General features: G+C 37.2%; 1 protein-coding gene across 4 annotated transcripts in view; it reads left to right on the top strand.

The window, feature by feature from the left end:
* The window catches only part of LOC116825362 (bifunctional heparan sulfate N-deacetylase/N-sulfotransferase 4), a 246,557-nt gene that overhangs the window by 54,557 nt on the left and 165,731 nt on the right, over window positions 1-26,269 (top strand). For 2 of the 4 annotated variants that reach the window (XM_075066250.1, XM_075066246.1), the window contains exon 3: window positions 21,709-21,805. The gene's annotated coding sequence lies outside the window, so the exon portion shown is untranslated. Of the gene's footprint in view, window positions 1-15,215; window positions 15,744-21,708; window positions 21,806-26,269 lie in introns of those variants that run through there. The other 2 variants (XM_075066249.1, XM_075066247.1) reach the window with 2 other exon arrangements.

Genomic DNA, 26,269 nt, shown 5'->3' with positions numbered 1-26,269 from the left:
TGATTTTATTATCCCTTGCTTTCAGAAAAGTTTTTTTTTATTATTTTTTTTTATTTTATTTTTTTGCATTTGTGGTTAGCTTACATGATTTTGGCCTGCTTTTCACTGTTAGTCTAATTTGTGAACTCACCAGACTAAAGGGACTTGTCCATGGAATTTGGATTTCTGATAGACATTTTGCTGTCCTTATAAAAAGAGAGAGAGAGGAAAATAAAAAGAGGGTGGGGGAACTGAATAGGCTCAGTGACTGATCATTTGTTTGGAAGCTTTACATGTCTATCTGTGTCCAACAGGCAGTATTTTACAGCTATTGATAAACAGCAGATAGATTGTTGTAATGGAATATGTGTGATTTTCCCACTGAGAGAAATACTCCAGCTGATACTCACAAGCTTTCAGGAGGCACTCAGTACCTGAGAGTATAACATCCTAATGGTCTAACATGTTGACTGTGCACTGCAAGACCATGGTCAGTGACAGAAGAGCTAAATAACAAGTAGAGAAGTTAAAACTTACTCCTAGCCATCATTGGGTAAAATTAGCCTATACTCTAAGATAATAACCAGCCTTAATCACAAACTAACCAAGTCTGAAGACAAGCCCAGATTTTTATCCTATAAATACAAGTGCTATGTTTTCCTTTCATTTTCCAGCTGAGGTTTTTATGAGCAGTAAGCCAGATCCTGAAGTGCTTGGCCAGATTTTACACAGGTAAACCCTACATTGACTCCAGGAATCTCTATTGACTTCAGTGGGATTTTGCATAAGTAAGAATCTAATAAGGACTTTAATATCTGGCTCTTCATTGCTACCTAAATATAAATTACTCTTCTTTTTCCCATCTCAAAATTTTTTGGCTGCATTAAAATTATGGTTGAAGTAATATTAAATATACCTATCTTTTACCCAAGGTTCTCAAATCCCCTTACAAACATTAATAAAATCTCCCAACTTCTCTGCACGGCTGGTAAGTATCCATTTTTCATATGGGTAATACAAAACACAAAGGACTTGTTTAAATGAATACTTAGTTTGTGGCAAGCTGGAGTGCACTATCCCATGATCCATGTGGACTGTGCTGCTGTGCCCTAATGGTTCTGTAGTGTACTTTGATCTACTCCTGCTTTGAAATAGGACTAGATTAAATCACACTAGGAAATGTTTTGTGTGTAGCAACAGGGTCCACAGGGGTAGTTAGTAGCAGTAGTAAGGTAAATGTATATCCCAGTTTGCTGCAAACTAAATGTATGTATAGACAAGCTCAGAGAAAGTTAAGTGAGTTTCCAAAGGTCATACCATGACTCAGAAACAGAGTTCTGCAGAAAACACAGGACTCCTCACTTCCATGCCCCTGCCTTGCCCACTAAACTCCAGTGTATAGAATAAAGTGACAAAAAGTCCTGTGGCACCTTATAGACTAACAGATGTATTGGAGCATAAGCTTTCATGGGTGAATACCCACTTCATCATATTCACCCACGAAAGCTTATGCTCCAATACGTCTGTTAGCCTATAAGGTGCCACAGGACTCTTTGTCGCTTTTTACAGATTCAGACTAACACGGCTACCCCTCTGATACTTGACACAGTGTATAGAATGTGTTTCTGTTGCTATAATGGATTTCCAGAGAATTTATCAATATACAATATTATTATGTATCAACTTCTGTCTTACACTTCCACTCTCTAGTAGAATGCCATTGCTAGAGTCAGGATAATAAGGAAGTTTAAAAAACAAAAAATCTAAATTTGAGTTTTCTTAAAGAACATGTTAAACTATTTGAAAACATTTTAAAAAGCATTAGTCAATTAATCTTTAATAAGCCAGGGGAATGCTGAGGGAGGGTACAGGAGAAGAAAGAGAGATGGAACATTTGCCTAGCCCTGTCACACCACAGGCTTGGGAAGCAAGAAGAAGCAGGGACACCAAAGAGATTAAGAGATTTTGAAAATGAAAGATGTTTTTGCCTGGCTGATACAGAGTTAAGCCATTTTATGGTATTGGGGGTGGATATTTGAAAAAAAACATCCTGGTCCAAACGACACCTGAAGTTATATTTGAAAATTAAACATTTAGGGGAATAAGCTCTCTTTGCCTCAAATTCCCTCCCACAAATATACCAGAGATCATATTTGGTAATGCAAATATAAAATTCCAGAAAATATCCAGCAAATTGACTGGTATTTATTTTTGAAATGTTAAAATTGACTCTAATCTACCTATGCCTTTATAAACTACTTTTCCACTCTACCCTTCTGTTTTTCCTGATATAGGAGATAACTTTAAAAAATTGCAAAATAATGAAATTATTAAACCAATATTTGTCAGTATCTCCATGGTCAGCCCAACAAAGACTCTGAGGCAAGATACTGTGTACACGTAGTACACAAATGCTGTACTTTTTTGCTATAGGAAATAGCACAGTTCTACAGAGGTACAAAGGCAGCTTCATGCTGTTAAGGCATCCTTAAATGCAAATAAATGGTCCCAAAAATACGTGAGAGCAGAAAACCACAGCTCACCTAATGCTGAGTTTCCAGATTGTTCTGTCATGAAGATGCAATATGCCTTCCCCATTGAACAAGTAGGTGATTCAGCCCTGCCCCTTCCCCAAACCTGAAGATTCCCCCCTAAATCAGCCAAAGGCCAAAAGCATTCACATGGAGGATCTGTACATCTATGATCAGCTTCCAGCCCCTTGCAGCTCTTTCTCATTCTCTTGTGTCTAGTTACTTCCAGAACCCAATTAGCTCAATACAAACAGCCAAATAAAACCAGCATAATACCCCTTGCAGCAGCAGGACATTCTGGCAACTGAAAAAGCCTTTGTGTGCTCATATCATTCTCTGACCCCAGAATCCTACGTGAAGACCACCACATTGTCTTTGATGAGCCCCATCATCTGAACAAGCAATTTTCATACAGTATTTGCCATGCTGCCTGCAGCATGCATGTATCTATCTGCCTGTCTGTCCATATTTTGATACACTTTTTATCCTATTATCTAAACATCACCTTCTTGTCTCACAGTGCCATCTCTGTTAATATTATCTTTGGATTGAAGAGTGGTATAACATGGCAAAACTGAGGACTGGTCTATTCTCTGGCCATAGTCTTGTGTTTTTCTTTTAATAAGTATGCTTCTTTCTTCCTATGCCCTATTGCTTATTAGAGAGAAAAGGTGGATGAAGTAGTATCTTTTACTGGACTAACTTTTGGTGAAAGAGACAAGCTTTTGAGCTACACAAAGCTCTTCTTCAGATCTATTGCTTTATTGGTGCTTGTCTGCTGTTGCACACTCACCATAGCAGCACGTAGGATTCCCTCTCTTACCTTTTGCTTGATGACACAAGATATTACTAATTGGCTGCTTTGCTGGTAAATTGGTAACCTCACATTTATTCTCACACACCAGCTCTGACACCCATTTTTTTTTTTTGGTTATTAGGTTATTTCCCCAGTAAAGAATAAGTAATCACATCACACTTACCTGACATTTATTTTATGTTTCCCTATTGCTTTTCTATGTAATAATGACTGAAAGGAGGTGACACATAAATTCTTATTGGATCCCAGAAGTACAAGTATGGGAAAATGAGCTGTCACCATACCTGTCCCTACCTGTTGCTATTTTTTCTCTTTAATTATACTTAAAGCACCAATCCTGTATGGAAAAACATTCAATGTTAGTAGTAGCAATAATAATCATTAATAATTGATGGTAAGAAAGGACAATTAAATGATGTAAGGCCAGACTTACATTGGTGAGCAATTACTTACAGAAGTAGTCCCACTGATTTCAGTGAGACTGCTCGCCAGGGTGAACTTGGAGTTCACAATTTGTCTTATCATTTGTAGCAAGGTGATTTTAGAATAGAGATGTAAACAAAGTTACATATATTATCTTATTTAAAACCAGTTAGGGGAGAAAATGAAGAAAAACAAAGAATTAGTTAAATTAAGTGGCTGTATCCAAGGAGGGACGTATTTTTCAATTTATCAGAATATAGCCAGATGCTGATCCCCTTGCTCACATTATGTAGAAGTTCACTCCATGAATGGTTCCCATTAAGGTCACTCATTAAATAAATTGTTACTTGATATTAGTAAGAGTATCAGAATGTGGCCTTCAATGAGCTATGCACACTTGAGAGAAGTCATCTCCTGCTGGCCTTTGGGCCAAATTGCTGGGTCTGGCTTTAAGATGTTGACAAATCTTTGTTACAAAAAAAGTGGTTATTCAATAGATACTATGGATCTGTCCATTTGGAAGCTTGTGTACAGTAGATTTAATATCCAGAGAAATAAATATTCCTATTTAAACTATGGGTCTTTCATCAACTTGAAGCCCACCTGATTTCCATGGAAATTCAGGGCACTCAGCACCTCCCAGGATTTAGTCCTAATCCTTTCAAATCTGGCTGAAGCTAGACATGACTACCCATTGTAAAATATCAAAATGCTTCTTAAAATATTTTTATGTTGTTTATTATTCTTTGTTCTCATTCTTATTATAATTGTTACTTAATAAAACATTGTGCCTTTAATTTTCTGTATAGTGTTGGAGTATGTAAATAGGGTCCAAAGAGGCAGTTACTATGTAAGATTATTCTAAACAGTTGTAACTGTTTTACAGTGTATTCAATTTTTCTAGAGGCAGAGGAAGATATAAGCCTTGAGGCTTGGAGCTGAGCAACACAAAGGTTCTCCGTGTCTCATAGCAAACAGAGGAGCACATGAGTACATGAACACATTGTGATAATCTCACCTTTGCAGTTCAGAATATGCCTGTATTTCTCCCGTCCCACTGGACTGGTATACAGTAGATAAGTATTCCACAGCTCATTCTACTATATATTTATTTTCCCTGATTCTATCTGTAAACTAAGATGTGTTTTAAAAAATCACAGGATATTTCTTGTCTCTAAGGCCCATATTTATTTATAAATTCTGCTCTAAATGATAGACAACATATTCTTTTCTGCACTTTCTAGTAGTTTGTGCAACCAATTTTAATAACAAAAAATGAGTATTTACTGTGGTTTAGTTACCGAACAGAAACCTATGAGTTAAAATGTGACTGTTTATCCTCTGTAATTTACTAGTAAGTAGTCTACAAAATTAATTTCCTTCACCTTTAATGATGCTATGTTACGTGCTTTTGTGTACTTTATTGCATGTATTAGTCATAGCTTGACTGAGGGAAATGCAGCATCAAATTTATTGTAATAGCAATTTTTCTTTAAAATATTTTAACGCAGATGAATTGGCAAATACCTGGTTCATTTGCTGAAGTCAATCTTTTATGCAATATTGCCCTCTATGGGAGCACAAGATATAACATGGAAAATAAGCATGATCTGATTTTATGTCTTGTTATTTTATTTTGGTTACAACATTTTGCATCTTAAAATGATTTTATTTTTACCATAAAAGAAGCAAGCTGTCTATCTGGAAAACAAACCTATTATCGCTTCATTATTTAATCTATTTCTTTCAAACCTACCTTTGATATTGTAATAAGTCTACATTTCAATATATATAGTATTTTAGCTTCTACACACTACATTCAGTTTCTAGATTCACTGTTCAAAGGTTATTGTGTGTTTATTTAATAATCATTTCAACTACAACTATACATAAAGAAATAATTTTTATGACTATTTTTCACATGTCCAGGAGTAGAATAGAAAACTCCAAAATCTAACTATCTAATATTAGATATAATCCAAGGAATGTAACTGACAATGGACATGGAATGAAGCAGCACAAAGCATGTACATTATTTGAGAACCATATGGTTCTGCAGCTTTGGAATGCTCACATTGTTGATGGTTTCATAAATTTTTTCTTTCTTCTTTTAATAATTATTTTAATTGGCTCACCTCTTATTAGGCATCATGGAAGAAGTGGAGTTTTAGGAGGATTGTGCGTGGAATTCTAATTGTCTGGAAGATGGTGATCATTGTGCACTATTACTAATTACACCTCATCTTCTTACGTTACGGCACCCGGTATTACTCTCATGTTTTTATTAAAGTTGAAGTTCTATAAATAAATCCCACTTAAGGAAAACTGTATAGTCAATAATAGCTGGAAATAAAAAAAGGTCTATTATATCATCAAGCCTATTCTCCTTAAAGGCCCATTAGTACCTCTGTTATATTTTTCTTCCTTAAGAAAATCCACTAGACTTTAAATATGAAAAATCATGACTCTAATTTTTTTATCAGATGAAAATTCTCTTAAAGTTTCTTTGACTTTAACATTGCTGGCTCCAGTCTCATCAGACTGTCTCTAAAACTGGCACACAATATAGCTTGGTTACTATAAAAATAAGTCCATCACAGGTTTGCAACTTTCTTTCTTCTTTCTTTCTCATTAGAATGTAACCATTCAGAGGATTCCAAAGTTCCACATGATATCAATGGCTGCCTTTCATGATCACTCAGTGAAGAAATTCTCTGCCCTTTTCCCCATGCAGCATGGTATGCTATGATATTCAAAGGAACTACAGGATATAATTAGTGATTGATGACATAACATAAATGCATTTAGGGCCCAGAGTGTTCCTTGTACTCACGCAAATAGTTCCATTGGTGTTAACAAAACTACATGTGAGGAAGACAAGCAGGATTTAACATATTAAAAAAAATGCTACTGGAATTTCATGTCTCTTTTCCAACCTCAAAATGCAAGGAGCTTTCAGACCCCATTTCGATACCTTTCAAATGTATAATGTTCATACACCCCCTACTCACTACTATGAAATCAGTTTGTCAAACAGAAGAAAGAGTGGGTTCCTCTGAGTATCCAGTACATTACCTTAGAGTGGTGGTAATTTACAGAGGAGATAGTTACCTAAAAGAACAGAAACTGATTTAAGAAAGCTTAGTGTAACATTAAGATTTCCCATGCTGGTTGGATCATTAGCAGGAGTAGCTGATAAATGAGAAGCCTTTCCCTATAGGACTAGAGCAGACAGAAAACAAATGATATTGGGATTCTTAAGATAAAAGACATTTGCTAACAGATGAAACAAAATACCCTCTACGACAGGATCAGTTTATATAACTGTGTTACAGTGATGCTAGAATACCAGTTTGCAAGTGATTTAGCAGTGGATTTTTCATCCCTTTAAATTAGAGCATATAAAAAACCTAGGCTTGTGAGAGCCAGCCTAAAAGAAAATCATCATTAAAGTGTAGTGGAAGTTTGATATCTGGATTACAAAGAAAGAACAAAGAAAAGAAAAAGGAAAGATAAACGCTTTTTGTAGTTTCACCTTTGAAAATGCCTTTTGTAGTTTCATCTTTTATTTCAGAAGTGTCTTACAGTATTTAAAGATTCTCCTCTGTGGACATGTTATAGGAGACTCCCTCTGGAGTCTAATTAAGGCATTTATGAATTCTTCCACACATTCGAATAACTCAGAAAAGAAAGAAAGAAAAAGATTCACTTAAGCTCTTAAACCAAGAGTGTAAACCTTAGAACTTTAATTTTGACAAGCAAGGGGAAAATCCACAGTTTATTTGTATACCATTGCGTGGTTTAACAGATGATGTGATGATGAGTTTGCCAGTAGTTGCTTTTGATTCCTATTTATTAGAATCCATATGCCTTTAGGCAACTTCTGAGCCCAAGTACAATTTGACTGTTTGTTCTCTTGCATGAGCTTTTAACTATTGGATCTTCAAAGGATTTATTTGAACCATTGACATGCTGATTTATCCATTAGTAAAATAATGTACAACAGTGATACAGGCAACCTCTCTTTCTTTACTAAAAGCCTATCCTGGCTGACATATGGAATTTAACTAACACGAATTGACAAATCAATTGAATTATGTTATACTATGCTAATTTTTCTCACATTCCTAAGTATTATGATCCTAGCAGAAAAAGAATGACTTAACTCTCTTCTCTTCCTAACAAAATTCCTTATCTTATTCTCTAATTACTCCTTTTAATAAATGTTTTTTACATTAGTCCATGACAACTCAATTATAGGTCTTTCCCTAAGGCACTTCATGGCAGTGTCCCACATTTTTGTTCTTTTTAAAAAAAATAGTCCAGATAAAGCTTGAGTTCTTAACTATGTGACATCCGGCTACATGAGAAAAGACTGTGGAGCAGTGCAAGGAAACTGGACAAAAATGAGGGATATTAAAGTCTGGTTCTTTTATGAACATTCACTGTGTAAAAACAGCTTTATGGGTGTTTCTATTCTTTCTCAGTGCTTTCTGTATCACTTATGATCAAGTCGCAAGTGGAAAGGTGTTTTTCTCTGTCTGCTAGCTTACAACTCATCCTGCTCTCTGTAAGTCATCTTTACATTGACTTTTGTAATAAAGGTTCTGCAGGTCATATTAGGCCCTCAGTGACACCTATGGAACCTCATTATCTCCAAATTCTGCTTTGTGTCTTCGGCTTAGCATATGTGCAATGTACCTCAGGTGGCACATGACAGGATTCATCAGTTTCCTTCAAAGGGTTTCTGAAGCTGTAACTCCCTGGAAGTTAGTATATAACTCGGATGACAATGTCTAAGATGGAATAGAATCCAGCTCACCCAGTTTTTCTTGTATTGGATCTGCAGGCTACAAGGAAAAAAATCTTTAAAAAGCCAACATATTTAGTCACTAAAGTCAGTCATTATATCAGTTCGAATACACACAGAGAACAGGTTGGGGAGGGGGGAATGCTCTTTACAAAAGCTCCAGGACACATGCTTCTGGTGGGATGGTGCTTATTCAACTTCAATATTGGAGAACACATGAATAGCCTGCTTCTCTACTTCATTACACCAGTTTGATGCTGATATAAGTGCTCTGACTTTCACATCAGGAAGAAATGTGGAACACAACTCTTCAAATACCTATAGGGAGAAAAAATGGAGCTGCTGGACACTGCTTCTAGATCAGCAAGTCCCATTTACAGAATTTCATACTGAAGCAAGTTAGAAAAACTAAATAAACAACCACCTTTTTCAAGCATATAGGTTATTTATTGCCTTCCCTTTATTTTTTATTTCAAATATTGTGCTTGTGCAAAAATGTATTCATTCAGTGTTTAGCTTCTATGCTGCTGGATAGTTTGGTAAGGTCATATTCATCCTATGTTTGTGACACACTATAGGTCAGCAGGGAAATGAATTTAAAAAATCACAAATCAGGTCACAGGAACACATACAGAAAATAAAGGAAGGAAGCAAACCTTCTTTAACACCCAAATATCTCCAAGAATTAGAAAATGTGATAAAAATGAGAGAGATAAATAGGTTTATGCTTTAAAAAGTTTTTCACATTATGAAAATTCTTTGCAGGTTCCAATTCTGCTCCCAATTAAGTCAATGGGCGTCTGCTCATGAAAGCAAATTTGAATCCCTGAAGGATATTTGTATGGGGAAAAACTGAGAACGGGATAGGGTCCAACAGGCTTTATTTATTTATTTAAGAATGTACAATGACATTTATCTTGGATAAGACGTGCTGTTGTCTTTTCTACAGCATTCAATGTCAAAATGACTTGGTTGTACAGTAATCAGTGACATAGATTAGGTTTTGGATTAAGAACCACTAGTTCATCTATTTATCTCTTCGATGGTTAGTGTTTTGATGACTGGATTTAGAAGACAAGAGGTTATACTTTTTCAGTTAAGTAAGCATTTAAGGCAAAATATATTGATGGGATTAGAGCAATGTGGGACAGTTCTAATGTTAAATGTTAATTAATATTGGTATAACATATAATTGAATATTGGTTTATATCAACACTCTCTCTGAAAGTAACATAGCCTTTACAGTAACAAAGTCATGCCTGGACATGAAAGTTACTTTACAAGAGAGGAAAAGATAAAGGCTATTACAGACCAAAGGTTTCCAGTTAGCCTCTTCCACCTGCAACAAAAGAGTGGGAGTTGTATACAAGGTAGACAGTGGAATAACAGAAGAAGTGTGATTGAAGAAGGTCTGCAGAGAGGAATTCTAGGGAATATTTTTTGCCTTCCCTCCCCCCATAGGACATTGTAACAATTTTTTTGTTTCAAATCATTGCTTCATACTTAAGTGGAGTACACCTCTATCCTGATATAACGCAACCCAATATAACACAAATTCGGATATAATGTGGTAAAGCAGTGCTCCAGCGGGGTGGGGCTGCGCACTCCTGTGGATCAAAGCAAGTTCAATATAACGCAGTTTCACTTATAACACGGTAAGATTTTTTGGCTCCTGAGGGCAGCATTATATAGAGGTAGAGGTGTACAAGAAGTATCTTCCCCATACATCATCTGGGAAATAACGAATAACCCATGACAATGCAGGGACTTCTAGTAAAAGATATGAGGTGCGTTGTGAGGCATGTGCCTTGAGTGTGTTGTAAGGCATGAAGCTGAAGTCCAAGTATGTGTGTGTGTGTGTGTGTATATAGATATCTTTACCCTTCTGAGCTTACATAACTGCTAAACACTTTGGTTTAGAGCCAAAGTGTTGGATTCTTTTAAAATAAACTTATCAAGACACTAGAAAGTAATTCCTTACATTTAGTGAATTATGTATTTGAATGCTGTAAAAATCCTGCTATCATTTTATGTTAGCCTAATATACATAAAAACACTATGGATCTGGAGGACCCTGTTGAAGACTTAGGGGCTAATCTTAGAATCATAGAATCTTCTGCTGGTGTAAGCTGCCATCGCTCCATTGAAGTCAAAGTGGCTATGATGATTTATACCAGCTAAGGAACTGCTCTTAAATCCTTTGTGCACATTCAGTGAAACAAGCTTAATCAACCAATGCTCAATTGACTTGTTGTAGGGAAGCTCACATGATGCCTCCACAACTCAAGAAGAAGCAGGTCTTTGAGAGATGGCCAATTCTTGTTTTAAAACTCAGGAATCCAATGTTAACAGTCATTCTGTGGCTAAAAAGTGGTAAGGTACTTTTAGTTGAAACAACCATTTCTATTTACTAGGACTTATTTTGGAGAGGTGCCCCTTAGAGCTGTAAGACATTTTTGTTATCTTAAAGTTTGCTTTCGATGGAAAAAAATAAGAATCATTTTTGAAATATTCTCAGAGCATTGCAATGCATGGATGAGGAAAACAGTGGATAGCACAAAATATACATAACAATGGCAAAACATTCCTTTTATACTCCTGAAAGGTTTGGGATAGAATTACTTAAAATAGAGAGGAAAGATGATCAAGTGATTAGGATGTCTGCCTGGGCCTTGGGAGACTGGGATTCAAAATGCCTTGCACTGCCATGGACAAACTATGTGATCTAGGGCAAGGCACTTATTCTCTGTGCCTCAGCTTCCAGCTGTAAAATGGAGATAAGAGCACTCCTTTACTTCACAATGGTGTTGTGAGGATGAATACATTAAAGAATGTGAGGCATCACTAGAGTGATATGGGCCATACAAGTACCTAAGAAAGCATAGATAAATATGGATCTCATATCCTGGTTTTACCTAGGTAACAAAATAAGAGGCATAATTTTCAAAAATGCTGAATCTTCAGCAGTTCCCATCATTTTCACTTTAGGCACCCATTTCTGAAAATTCTGGACTTAGTATTTTGTTGATTTCAGCTCACGTAAGCTGAGTAATAGTGGGATTGGTAGAAGGCAATGGGGTTTAGATGAGTCAAACATTTTCTTACTTGTTTCCAGAATTTATAAACTGTAGGTTTTTTTCAAGAACAAATTTTACAGAGCAAACAAAAGATTTACACATGCTAAAGAATTGGGGGGAGGAGGGAGAAATGAGAGGCTCTCTGAAAAGTGTGAGAGAGAAATCAAGATTGTTCTCAAGATTTCATCTATAATTTTCCAGCCGACATAAATGGCAAAAAGGTCCACAAGGGATTAAGTACAAATACATGGACAAACATAATGGCGGTATTAACTAATATTTTATTTCCAAGGGTAATATAATTTAAAAAATATGTCATTAGATAATAAGTCCATACTATATGGAAGGGATAGAAGATTACCTGTTGGGTGGTATAAGTAAATGTTGTAGCTATTTTATTATTAGAGTTAAAAATTTCCTCTCTTTCTCCTTTGCTGTTTTTGGGGGGTTTTTCACCTTATTTTTTTCTCTGAATTATTTTTCTCACTGGCCTCTCTTCTATTCCTTATTTTTCAGAAAGTTTCTTTGAAATAGAACAGGAAACCAACAATGTTCTAAACTGAATGGCCCTTTCAAACTGACTCATAGTTGGGGTAGAATGTAGACAAAGAGAGTCTGCTTATCCCCACTACCCAAAATAGATAGGAGTGGGAATTTGATATGTGGGAATTTGTTTATCCCTTACCCAAAAGTGAGTAAGCTCTTTTTGTTTCACATAGAGCAGCTTTGCCTGTGTTTCAAGCATTAAAAGAAGATATGACAGACTAGTTTATAACCTTTTTGATATAATTCCACGTGGGTAAGGCCAGCCACTTGAGCTGAGCTAATGGGTCTATCCCACTAACGTTAATCTTGCAGCAATCTCTGAAACTCCAGACAGTAGTATGAACAGACTAGCATTGAAACATTATCCTAAACAGCAGGAGAAAGCTGAAATGAGTATTGATTTGTGGATAATTGTGTCAGTGGGTGGACTCTGTCTAGAAGCTATAGTAAGATATTGTGTATTCCACTCAAGATGGTCTTTAAGGCATTGGATATGGAAGGAGAGTTTTGAGGTGGTACAAATTAATAGTCATGCTGCTTCATGTTGGATTCTTCCATTATGACATGCCATTAGGCTAAGGAATAAAGCTCTGGGAATGGCTGAGTGTATTGACTTTATCATCTAAATTAAAATAAATTTTTGAGGACGTGCTTAACCACTTAGCTGCTGGCCCTCCAAAGGAGCATCTGTGCTATGCCATTTTTTGATGTGCCATTAAAGTCAAAGGAATAGCATGATGTGCCTGTTACATCTGGCTGCAGCAGAGGATCATTCTGCCAGATATATGTTACTTTCCCTTTTCCACAATGGTGAGGTTAAATAGCCCAGTCCAAAGTTATGTGGCCTTGGTATTATATCACCGTGAGTGTAGATGGGAGTGAAGTGTGTGAACGGGGCAGATGGAGGATGATGGTTGAGACTGATCTTTTCATGAAGCGCCTGAGGTTCTTATGATAGGAGGCAGTTATTCTAGATTGCCTAGGGTTATCTAGTATCAGAGGGGTAGCCGTGTTAGTCTGAATCTGTAAAAGCAGCAAAGAACCCTGTGGCACCTTATAGACTAACAGATGTTTTGGAGCATGAGCTTTCATGAATGAATACCCACTTCATCGGATGCATGTAGTGGAAATTTCCAGGGGCAGGTATATATATGCAAGCAAACTACAGATAATGAGGTTAGTTCAATCAGGGAGGATGAGGCCCTGTTCTAGCAGTTGAGGTGTGAAAACCAAGGGAGGAGAAACTGCTTTTGTAGTTGGCAAGCCATTCACAGTCTTTGTTTAATCCTGAGCTGATGGTGTCAAATTTGCAGATGAACTGAAGCTCAGCAGTTTCTCTTTGAAGTCTGGTCCTGAAGTTTTTTTGCTGCAGGATGGCCACCTTAAGATCTGCTATAGCATGGCCAGGGAGGTTGAAGTGTTCTCCTACAGGTTTTTGTATATTGCCATTCCTAATATCTGATTTGTGTCCATTTATCCTTTTCCACAGAGAGGAAAAGAACATCCATCTAAACTAGGGTTATCTAGTTTATATGGATGTTCTCTCCTATCAGGTTTGGAAAGGAAAGGAAATTTTAACTTGAATTTGTAAAAATGCTTTGCAGGTTTTGATTTTAATTCTGGTTTTCAAAGGGATGTAAAGGAATTAGGCAGCCAACTTCCACTGAATTTCAATGTGAGTTGGGCATCTGACTCCTTTAGGGCTCTTTGACAACCACAGCCTTAGTCCCCAGGAGGTTGTGGAGGGCATGACATGTTATGAGTATTTATGATCCCCACAGATTCTGTGTAATTCAGGGGTTACAGAAAATGAGCTAGAAGTGCCTTGGGTTTTAATTCCAACTCAACCTCTAATTTAGCTGGAGGGGACAGATTAAGATTCCAAGCAACAGGTTAGAAACACCTATTATTCCTGGAACCTCAAATTCAAATCCTGGCAGACTCAATTTAGCCCTTCATCATTCCAGGGTACTCAAGGTAAACTGAGTCCTCCCTGCAATTTACTGTCTTGGTCTTTTAGATGGTACCTGGTATATTGGGGATGTGCCTGCATGGCATGAACTTCAGAGATCCTGTTTCATTTTTTTCAGACAAATATAGGTTTGCCCATATCTCTTGTTAAAAATTACCCTTCCCTTACTGTGGGCTAGGTTGTGTCTGGGTTGTGTAGACGTGACTAAATTTCAGTGTTTAAGTGATTCATGCATGAATCATTTTGGAATGAACAGATATATGTGTGCCTCAGTCAAACCAGTTAAAATTGGAAACTAGATGTTACATCAAAGAGCTTAAGTTTTCCTGGAATGTAATGTAAGAAAATTGCATAAAAAATCATGATCCGTGGCTAAGGTTGTGTGATCAGGGCTAATCTTTAACTGTATGGGACAGAAGGTTCTGATCAATAAGTATGCAGTAGCTAGGTGGGCCATGTTTATGTCACATATGGATGGAAGGATATTGTGTGCCTCTCAGATGAAGTGAAATGGTAAAGTATAGCTGGTTGAACACATCCACACCAACACAACCATGCTATCAATTAAATTATTTGTAATTAAACTGATGCTTGACTTTGACTGTAATCCCTCTGTTTTGTTAATAAAGCGCCTTTTCTCTTCTCAGGGGGTCCTAGATTTAGGGAGGGAAGGAGCCTGTCGTTTTACACAAGTGTAACTCTCCTGCTATACTTCTCACATTTTGTTTTTCCATCTGATTGAAACATACTCCAGCCAGGAAAATCACTAAACTTTGCACTTTCCCATGATTTTAGTTACAGCTTCAGGTGTAGGTGTCAGAAGCAGTAAGTCATTATTTCAGCCCCACATTTAATATAGCCTGGTTGTAAAAGAGATGGTCCAACTGCACAATGACAGATTATGCAAATCCTCCAGGAGCATCTAATCAATCACTGTGGTGTGAGACAAATGCAGCTGATCTCTGAATTAGCTTCCATTGGAATGTATTCATCTATAACATGTCACTCGCTGAATGACATCACAACAGCTTCTAGTCCTTGAAAGTCTTGAGGTTGATTAGCTGAAGGAATTGGCTGTTTCTGCCAATCATAATCATGTAAAGCCGCCTTTATAGTTCTGTAGATATGAGAGAAAGGGAAAGGGAGACTGACTACAGCTAAACAAGAGGCATAGCAGCAGCAGCACCAGAAGCAGCAGTAGTAGCAGGAGCAGCTGGTATTCGGGTGATTAAATAGTTCTCATAGCCTTTTTGCTGTTCTCTGACTGCTCCCTGGTGTAATTCCCATGTCCAAGAAGGAAGCTGCATTTTAACGGTGTGCTGAACGGAGGTTTGAATCATTCCAGCTGGCTGCTTGTTTTGAAAAGGACAATATGTGTATAAATAAAATGTGACTGTGCTGGAAGAGTTCAGTTACTAGGGGCTGGAGCAAGAGGAGTCTTCCAGGGATACTGTTCACACTGCTAGTATGAACTGAAAACTCTCTCTAGTTTATCTGAGCCAAGTGAAGAAATTTGAATAGTGGATGTCTCTTTCCCACACACTAGACAAACAAAAGTGAAAAGAAAAAGGAAGAAATTCTTCTATAGGTAAGTTATTGCACATATTGGTTCATGAATCTCTATATCTGTGTCAAATTCATATATATATACTTAAAGTATCTATAATTATGTACATATGTACAATATATGTATAGGCATAATGTATTTACAGGCAGTATGTACAGAATAAATATACAGCAAACATGTTTAAACAGTCTTTATCTAAAATTGAAGGAATTAATATTTTTTCATTAAAGTTTCTGAGATGATCTGTGACATGCATGTAAGTGCTTACAATGTATATGAATGTGTGTCTGTTGAGTGGAGAATAGGTGTCCACTTCAATGCCTGCAGATATAGAACTTGGAATGCTAGATTAATTATCAGGATATTAGGATGAAAAATAATTGACAGTCTTCTTAAAGCTGATCTGCATACTTTGCTTGTATCTGGTATTACACAATATACAAGCTCAGCAAAATTAATAACGGAAAAGGCAATATGACAGTTCTTCAGAAAGATACATCAAAAGTATGTAGTATTTAAAGTATTTATTAGAGTAACTAAGATCTGCAGATTTGTTCTATTCCAGTGGTTTGGTATCCAAATAACATTTGTCTACAACATTTAAAACAGCATGATCATTCACTGTTTGCAAGTTTTAGCAAACAAGAGAAACCACCAAAGATATTTCAGGAATAAATGCCTAGTGCTACAGTGTTAGATCATGAAGAGGACAGCACAGCATCTTTATCTTTCAATCAACATAGTGGCTCCAAGCCACTGCTGCTGTTAATAAGCATTCCAAGGAGAATTGTTCATAAAAGTGAACAAGTCTCTTCCTACTGTAAGTCAGTGTAACCAAATAAGAGTCACAATCATTTTATTATTTATTTATCTTTATCTTTATCTATTATGTTTAGTAGCTTGCAAAAGTGAATCCTACATTTGTAACACTTAGTCACATTAATAGGATTACATACAGAGGATGGGTCTAATAAAGTCTATTTGCAGAGTAAATTAGTACTTGTGAACAACCATAGCAGAATCTGACCTTTTATGTACAATAAGCTATTTTTTCTTTATTTAAAAAAACCCAAAGCAGCGAGTAATTTCAGGCCTTTTCTGCAATTAAACTACTCATGGTGTAAGATGTTACTGAGCGTAAGGAAGGATATCAGAATCTGGCCCTTTGCAAAGTTTAAATGGTTAGTAATGTTACCATGTGCATTTCTTATCTTGGCTTTGCACATCTGCACTTTCTAACTTGCTTCCTCAAATCCTGTTCTAAAGAAAGCTAATTCCAGAAAAGAAAAGCCAAGACCTAAACAACTCTCACTTAACTCCATGGAGGTTTTTGGCTTACAAATTTCTTCTGACTCTCACCAGTGAAACAATCTAATTTACTCGATTTGATTTATTTTTATAGTCTATACAGAAGCTTTAAAGATTGATATTTTGTGCCACATCTACGACTTAACGCCATTTTTTTGATTTGCAATAAATTCCTAATGTTTGATAGCCTTCAGAAAACAAATCAGTCACATCTCAATGCCAAGTTGGTACTACCTGGTCATTTTCTGTAAGGCTATAGAGTAGCTCTTCTTTATATGGCTAATTTGATTGGAATAAAACAAAGCCAGAGAGCTAGATTTAAATATAGATAGGAATGGTTGAGTCACAAACCACTTGCATATAATTAACTCCAATTTGTATCCAAATTAAACATTAACACACACTACAAACTGCCAACTCCCTTTAAGACTTAATAGAACATACTTAGCTGTTTTGGTGGTATTTTGGAAATCATGTAATATTGAGCTGTGCTGAGGTTCAGCTATCATTCAGAATGAGTAAAAGACAAAATATGCTAATACTGAAGACCATGTCTTGCAAACCGTGTATTACAAGAATCATCATCTCAGTGATATAATGAGTTCCATTATATAGAAAACATGGTCACAGATTGCAAGCCCATGATAATGAATTTCCAAGAAAGGGCTGATGAGAGATACTAGCAAACTCTGTCCATCAATTTGAACTTAGATAAAAGTAAAAAATATGGTTTGAAGAATGCAGAGTCTTATGCTACCAAAATTGGTTTCTTGTTTATTTCATTTTCTTGATTTGCGTCTCTGCAAACATTAAAAGAAAAGTACAGAAGTAATTTCTTAGCCATAAATATGAGACAAAATACAATTCAGAATCTCTTGAGGATGATTTTCTTTCCATCTACTTCTTCTTTATACATGTGATTATTGGGTCTCCCCTTGCAGTGCATATGATGCATTCTCCCTCCTTCTTCTCTCCTAACTTTTGAAAGAGAATTCAGTTTTTTAGACACACTCTGTTTGCTTTCTGAACATGTAAAATAAATCTTCAGAACAAAATGCTGATTTTTCTGTTTTTTGTAAAGCATCATTGTGGGTGGGTTAAAGAAAGAGTTAATTCAGAATTCTGCCCAAAGCTAAAGTTTCTTGTAGTCTCTCAGCCTATTTAAGGGACAGGACATTGAACTGAATGGGAGTTTAGAGCATTCTGCACCTCGGAGGATCAGCACTCTCTTTTTAACTCAGTTTCCAATTATTTAAGAGCAGTCAAAGGTGTCCAGTTATTAGATTTTGGCTGTTGCTTATTTCCAAATCTGGGAAGAAGTTGTGCAATCTCAGACAATAAAACCAGCATATTAGTGATTGACTAGGAGCCAGAACTAAGAGTCTGTGCTACAGGAAATGATGATGTTTTCTGTGCTGGAATTCATTTAGAATATTAAATAAGAGAATCCTATCCTGTCTGAGATTTCTATAAGGTCTAAAGAATTGTTATATCATAATGTCAAACCTTGTTTTTCTACTAATGAGGTATTAAAACTTTAATACCACTTTAAGAATCTTTAATACAAATGTCTCATTTTATCCAGTGAAATTCAGCCAGGAAAATGCTACTCATAAAAAGGAAGAGTAAAAGTTTGTCATTGTTTTTAATCAACATTTAAGTTACAGTAGTAGTTGACCTATAAAAATAGTCTGGTTGAAGAAAATGAAAATCATATATGCCAAACCGAACTATTTTCTACCACTACTGTAGATAATAATAATAATTATAATAAATGAATGCCAGGTTCCTCTCAAATTAGCAATTTCTAAAGGAAATGACTACTAAGATGGTGTTTTAAAAGCTATGCTACCAAAGTTATATGCTAATAGCACAATATTGTAGAGTACATGACACTATTTGACCGAACAAGCAAACATGCTGGGACCAAAAGTAAGGCATTGTGATGGGGTGCTTTGTGCGGAGATTGACAAGGAAAGGGTTAAATCCCATTCCCTGCCTTTGGCTGCAGGGAGGACCACAGGTGCCTTCTTCAAGTGCAGGGATTTTCAGGGCCAGCTGAGGGGAATGAATTAATTCACCTCAGCACACTATCAGAATGACGTGCTGTAGGGAGCCAGGAGCCAATCTTGACAGCAAGAGTCAGGGAGGATGGGTTTATTTTCAGGAATAGAGATGAGAGGGGAATCTGGAGACATTCCTTTTTTCTTTTTGGAACTTGGCTGTGTTGAGCCACAGTTTAGAACTTTGCACTTAAGTTGGCTGAGGGAAGCCCTACTGATTGCTTTCCCTTTAATTGGCCAAGACATTCTTGATGTTTACTTCTCAGTGTGACCATGAAGTGCACCAAAGGGGCATTTTATATCCACAAACCCAGGCAGGCTCCTTTCCTTCTCTGACCCTATCATGGGATTAAAAGAAGAGTTTCTCTGTAATTTAATCATTCTGAGTATCTAAGAATGTTCCAGGCATCATAAAAATGGCTTTTATTCTCACTCTTTCTCAGTCATCTTTCGCTACATTTTACCCCAACATATATAGTTCCCTTCCCTTTTTTCTTCTCTCTCTGCTCTTGTTAGGTTGATTGTAAATACAGCTTCCCCAGTGGCTAAAATGCCATAAAGGCAAGGTAATGCAATCAGCAATCTGAAACCTGAGCACATACATTGGCTTATGTTTTGTCCTGAACCACAATATAATAACCGTACTTGTACACAATTACATGTGTTTTTGCTCATACAATATAATCACTAGCATGTGGTGCAGTTATGGACATTTGTTTAGGACTTAATTTAGGACTCAGTTGTATGAGCTAGCTAAGGGCCTAGGAACACAACATCAGTACATGCTATGTGAGGAATAGCTGGCATATTGTCATCGCACTCAGGAATGTGCTGAAAGATCTACACCTATCTGAAACAGTGCTGGTGATGCTGTCCATGACTCTGGAGTTATGGTTTACCAGTGTTTGGCTGTTCTGAAATCAAGGGTCAGGATTTCATTGTGTTAGGCACTTGTACAGACAAGTAACAAAGAAGAGAATTATTGACTCAAATAACTTTCTGTCCCAGCCCTTAGTTACACTGCCCTTGAGAGATGCTCTAAACCTCTTCTAGCAGGGTAAACTAAAGGAATTCACATGGCAGCATAAGTAAACCTTACTTAATTCTGCATATTCAGCCAGGACTTCATCTTCCATGATACACTGTGAAGGGAAGACATCATGGGAGTCTTATAGCTTCAGTACATCATGAGAGATTAAGTCTAGCTCAGTAGCCCAGTTCATAAAGGAGAATTGAGTCACAAGGTAAATGAACTGCAATTCCCATGAGGAACTCAAGCATTAAATCCAAATTGAAATATTTTGGGCTTTGGCCAAAACATTTAGATTTTTAACCAAAATCTTGTAGAGTTCAGATTTTCTATGAAAAATCTGTATTTTCCAAAGAAAGCAAACACTTTTTACAACATCATCATCAACTACAAAAGTTTAATAGAAAACCCAATTTTACAAACAGTTTTGATTAACTTTTTTCAACTAGTTCTAGTGTGGTCCTTTGAATTTACTGTGGCTTAACAGAGGATTCTTGCTTTCCTTAATAGTGTAGTGGGCCAGAGTAAATGTAGTGTACATGTAGTGGGCCAGTGGGATCCTAAACTGATCATCAACCAGCTGAAAAGATTATTTTCTTTGTTAAGAAGCTTCTGTACTCTTCAACATTCACTGGGTTTTTTTCTTCAGAGTTCAAATTTAACCAGAATATCCCTGGAACTTGTTATATTTCCATCAGAAATCTCAAAAGATATCTTCCACTTGATGTACTGAGTAGAGTCCCACTCCACAGAAACCCAATTTAACTGTAGCAGAAATAAACACATGGAAACTGAACTAAACAAATAATAATAGTAAGAAAAGAAAACAAGTACCATATGCGCCATTTGACTGCACATGTAAAAATATGCATTCTGAGCATTGCTTAGTTGAAATAGATTATTTTGTCATAACAATTTGCAATTATCAAGCACATTTGAGCCGAAGTATTAATTATCTCAAAGGGGTTTAGGTAAATGTCCTTATCTCCATTTTACAGATGAGAAAACTGAAGAACTGAAAAAAAATGAGTGATTCATCAAGGACATATAAGTAGCCAGTATCAGAGCTGGCAACAGAACCCAGCAGTCCTAACTTCTAGTCTTGTGGACTAACTGCAAGATATCTTTTGTCCAGTTACACAAAACATGGTCATGCAAAAGTTATAAGATGACAAATCTAAGTTAAATTAGCATCTTGCATGAAACTTCCTCAGACAATCATGTCAACCTTATGTGTACTTGGCAATGTTTGCAATAATTAATATTGTAAAGTGAAATGTAGTTTCTTGGGTATTGTAATATTTTTAGTACACTATGAAGTTTTACATTCTTACTGCCCAGATTAGTTTTACAGACAATTGTAACACCGAGAGACACAAGTGGTTCCGGTGGAGAGCTAAAAGGCAGTAGTATATTATCAACATAGAAAAAAGTATTCAAGAATCCATGGAAACGTTATATAGGAAAGTATAATATGACCTTAAATTCTTGCCCCAAAACAATCATGCAAGTAATATTAAGGGTCTGATAAAATCCACTATATTTTGAGCAAGACTAAAACCATGGGTCTGACACTCTCTTATAGAGCACATCAGGAGAGTTACTTGGATGAAAAATTGGTGTGAGAAGAGCATCAGGTTCCCTGTCTTTAACTCATTCCCACTGAACCTGCTTTGCATGAGGTATGTCACATGGTCATTGCTACAATACCTTAGTGAGGTATTGGGCCTTTTTAATTCCCATCTGCACTGTTGCCCCTCAGCACTGCTGCTTTAGGGCAGATCCCTGAGGTTTCCCTTAGCCAACCCTCTATGAGCCCCTCTTGTTCCAGCGAAACCTAACATATAGCAGGTTTCAGGTGGAGGAGAAGATGGGAGGACACAATGTGCTCCAATGAAACTGACCAGTGGAGTGGCCATTTGGAAACTGTTATCCATTAGCACAAGTTAGAGCATCCCTGAGACTGCTTTAACTTGTGCTGGGGGCTGGTTCAACTCCTTGCAGAATCTAGGACTCGAAAGGCAGAAAAGCAGTGGAAAGCCACCTATGACACCCACCGGTGAACCAGCTCCAGAACACTCTGGGATCTAACCCGAGCACAAATTTTCCTCTCAATTTCCTTCTTCCCTCTAAATTTCCCTGATATTTCTTGAGGGAATATGTTATTCTAAAGATTTATAGTAGTATATAGAGCCTTTCCTATCTGTTTTTAAATCATCATGGTCAGTAGTGGTGATAGGTCATTACTATGTGACAGAAGTTCAGTAGCCCAGTTTATACTAGGGATATAGTCACATCAAACTTTCTTAACAACAGTTAACTGTGACAGGACATATATAATCCAGACCAGGTTAGATACTGAAATATATGGTTATGGATATACAGCAGAGGATACCTCAGATGTCTTCCATGATAAGAAATATCTTTCAGTGTAGCTCTCTAAGCAACAGGTAAACAAAAACCCGAGGAGCCACTAAAGAGTAGATAAAAGAAGAAAGTGAGGACTGAGCCAGTGGTTTTACTTCTGTTAAGAAGGCACTAAACCTGAACATTCTTGATACTGTCCAAAAAGGACACATAACTGTGTGCCTTGGAGCACAAGATTTAAGGTCTTCGGCAAGTCAGTCAGAGGTTATGGGCCTACTATCGGAGTGGAGGGTGAGGTTCTGTGGCCTGCAATGTGCAGGAGGTCAGACTAGATGAGCATGAAGGGCCCTTCTGGCCTTAAAGTCTGAGTCTATGCACAAAAGTACCAGCTTTATTTATTTGCTACTCTGATGGAGAAAGGAGTTATCTATTATCATGTCACAGATCTTCAGCAGGAAAAAAAACCAGTGGTCCTTTCAATAATTATCAAGAAAATCTGGCATACCTTATTAAAATACCAGAACAAATATTAAGAGGTCAGTAGTTATTTAGAGGCTAATGGAACCATGAATAATATTTATCTAGTCCTACTCTTCTTAATTTTTTAGCTTGTAGTATGGTACTCTTTATGTCATCAGATGTATACCATAATATATACAGCATATATGGATGAGTTAAAGTTGCTGCTTGAATCTCAACATTTGCATTGCCTGACTCTTGGAATTGCTAACAAGGCAATCGTTATGTTCCATTAGTGCAGGTCTCTTGACAATTAAAAAAGCAAATCATGCTACACAAACCTGATTGTTTAGTTGACAGAATTACAAAATTAGTAGACAAGGGACTTTAACAAAGCACTTGATACAGTGTTTCACCAAATCTTACTTGAAAAATGAAATTAAATCAAATTAGCTTCCATTGTAGAATTGAAACGTACTGAAAAGTGGCTGAAGAGTCATTATGAAAGTGAGATGATTAAAAGTGTTGTCTCAGGTCAGGGGGGCTGTCCTGTGGCTTGCTCCGTGGAATAGCATTAAACCCATTTTTATTCAACAACATCATTGATATGAGTAGAGAAATGGTAAACAGCATGTTAATTAAATTTGCAGATTTTGTAAACATCAGTGAGACCAGACAAGTAATATACTGGGCCTGATCCTGTAGTCACACAAGACTGGGAGTTACAGGAACAACGCTCTAGTTCAGGTTCTATCACAGTCATTTTTGTGACCTGGGGCAAGTCACTTACGGCTATATTCACAAAGGGATACAGGCACCAAACGTCCTCCCTAGGTGCCTAAATCCAAATTTAGGTGCCAGTAATATTCACACAACCAATGGGAATGTGGGTAAAAATATTTTTCTGCACAAGTGTTGATTTTCCAAAATGCTCGGGGGTGCTTGACCCCCAACTCCACCCTTTTCCCCAAGGCCTCCATCCTTTCCTCCACCCCTGCCCTGCCCCTTCCCACTCCTCTTCCACCCCTGCCCTGCCTCTTCCCATCCAGTTCTGCCCCCTCCTGCAAGCGTGCCGCCTCCTCACTCCTCTCTCTCCCCCCGGAGCCTCCTGAATGCCATGAAACAGCTGATTGTGATAGTCCGGAGGCATTGGGAGGGAAGAAGAGGCACTGATCCATGGGCGCACCAGTGCGTGGGATGCACTGGGGAGTGTGGGAAGGAGCTGATGGGAGGCTGCTGATGGGTGCTCAGCACCCACCATTTTTTCCCCATGGGTGCTCCAGCCCTGGCACACCCACAGAGTCGGCGGCTATGTTTGTCTGCCTCACACAGTGTTGTGGGCATAAATTGATTAATGTTTGTAAAGCACTTTGAGACCATCAGAAGGAAGATGTGACATAGGTGCAAAGTATTATTATTTATTCTTAGTAGTACTCAAGAAAAGACTGCAGCCTTTGGCTCAAAAGGAATTAGAGAGACTGTTTTGGCCAAAGAGTCAAATCCTGAAGGGTGTTTGCCTGATGATGAACTCAAGATGTGGAGTCTATTAAAATCAATAGGAGCTTTGCTTATGTTACAACTGAATAGAACATGAGTAAGGCCTTCTGTATTTGCTCCCTTGTGATGTTAGCCTGCAGAGGCATCCTATCATAGATCAGGGAAGTGGTATTGCTTCTCTGTATTTGGTCATGGTGAAACTACACTTAGAAACCACACTCTCCACTTCTAGGCATCTGAATTCCTGAAAGATACACACAAATTGGGAGAAAGTCAAAGAAAATCAACAAAAAATGAGCCACAGACAGTGACTTATGAGAAAAACTTACATCTAAGGCCCTACTTGAACTGCAGGATGATTATCAAATCATTGTGGCTGAGTTGCAGACAAGCTGTGGAAAAGCAAGGAAAAGCAATAACGGATCTCTATCAATTGCAGCAATTTGGAAAAGCCAGAGAAGACCTATTTGTTTAAGAAAAAAATTGCGGGAACAATATAAACACTCAACTATTATGTCATACTTGCTCTTTTTTTATAACCGTACATTTTACTACAACTATAATACAGTCATTAATGCACAGAGCTGACAGTGGACACCTCGCCATGCACTGGGTTGACATCCTGAGTCCCAGTCACCCAGGGCTGATAGCCAGAGCCTCAGACACTATGAGCTCAGATAAATGAGGCTCTACTGTACTAATAGTCAGAGTCGCAAAAGTGTGTGCGAAACTGTGGATTATGCAAAGTAAGCTGATTAAAATAAAAATTGCAGTAGAAGCCTAATATTGTGGGATCCACAATTTCTGCAATATCACAAATGAAGTAGGGCCTTACTTATAACTAAATGAGTCTCAGGTTGGCCAAAAACAACTAACAGGAAATGACTATGATAATCTGGAACAATGATTGGGCATGTATAAACACCAAATAAAGGAATTCTAAGGGTGATCCAAAGGACTGTGACTGAAATTAGTGGAGTCAAAGTAAGTAAAGGGGAAATTTAGGCTGAACATCAGTACACATATTCTAACACCGAGGTCTATTCTAACTGTAAAATAATCTTCCAAAAGAAGTGATAAAAGCCCCAGCACTTGATTAATTTTAAACCAGACTGGAGAAATGTAGTAGGTAACAATGCTACATGAGGCAATTAACTAGAGGACATAAGAGGTGCCATCCAGATCTAATTTTTGTATTTCTATGATTTTATTACAGTGAATAAACATAACTTCAGTATCAAAGAAAGGGATTTTGGAGGCACCAGCAAAAGACAAAACTTTATTTCTGACCTTCCAAATACATATTTGCAGAAGTCTCCCATTGATAGATGAAGAATTTCTGTGCACACTTTGGGGCTGATTATGGTTATGTGTCTAAATGCATCAATAGGAGGAAAGAAAAGGCCACTTAGTCAGCAATTGTAGATCAGGTCTGAATTAATGAGAAGGAATTATATTAGCTGACCTGCTGTTATGACAGCACATCTAGAACATGTGTTCAAGGAGCTGGGCATTGTGATAAATCAGCTGTGGGTATTTGCAGGCCTTTTGAAATTACTGAAGGAAGAATAATACGGGTGATTCTTATTAAAATGTTGCCGCTAAGCAGGAGCCATCTATTTATTCACAGGGTAGGTAGAGTGTGATAGACTGAAAATATCTTCTAATGTTGGCAACAAACCTTGTGGAAGTAAGAGAAACTTTATTGAATTAAGTTAAACCTTATTGAACCAGGCTTAATTTTGTGGATTTGTATGTATTTCTAAGGAAAGGGTAAACAGAAGAACAGCAGGCAAATCCACTTAGGTTTTAGCATCTACAAA

Source organism: Chelonoidis abingdonii, chromosome 5 (genome assembly GCF_003597395.2).
Source record: "Chelonoidis abingdonii isolate Lonesome George chromosome 5, CheloAbing_2.0, whole genome shotgun sequence".
NCBI classification, from domain to species: Eukaryota; Metazoa; Chordata; order Testudines; family Testudinidae; genus Chelonoidis; species Chelonoidis abingdonii.
The sequence above is the reverse complement of the archived record's forward strand: the minus strand, read 5'-3'. Positions and strand labels throughout refer to the sequence as shown.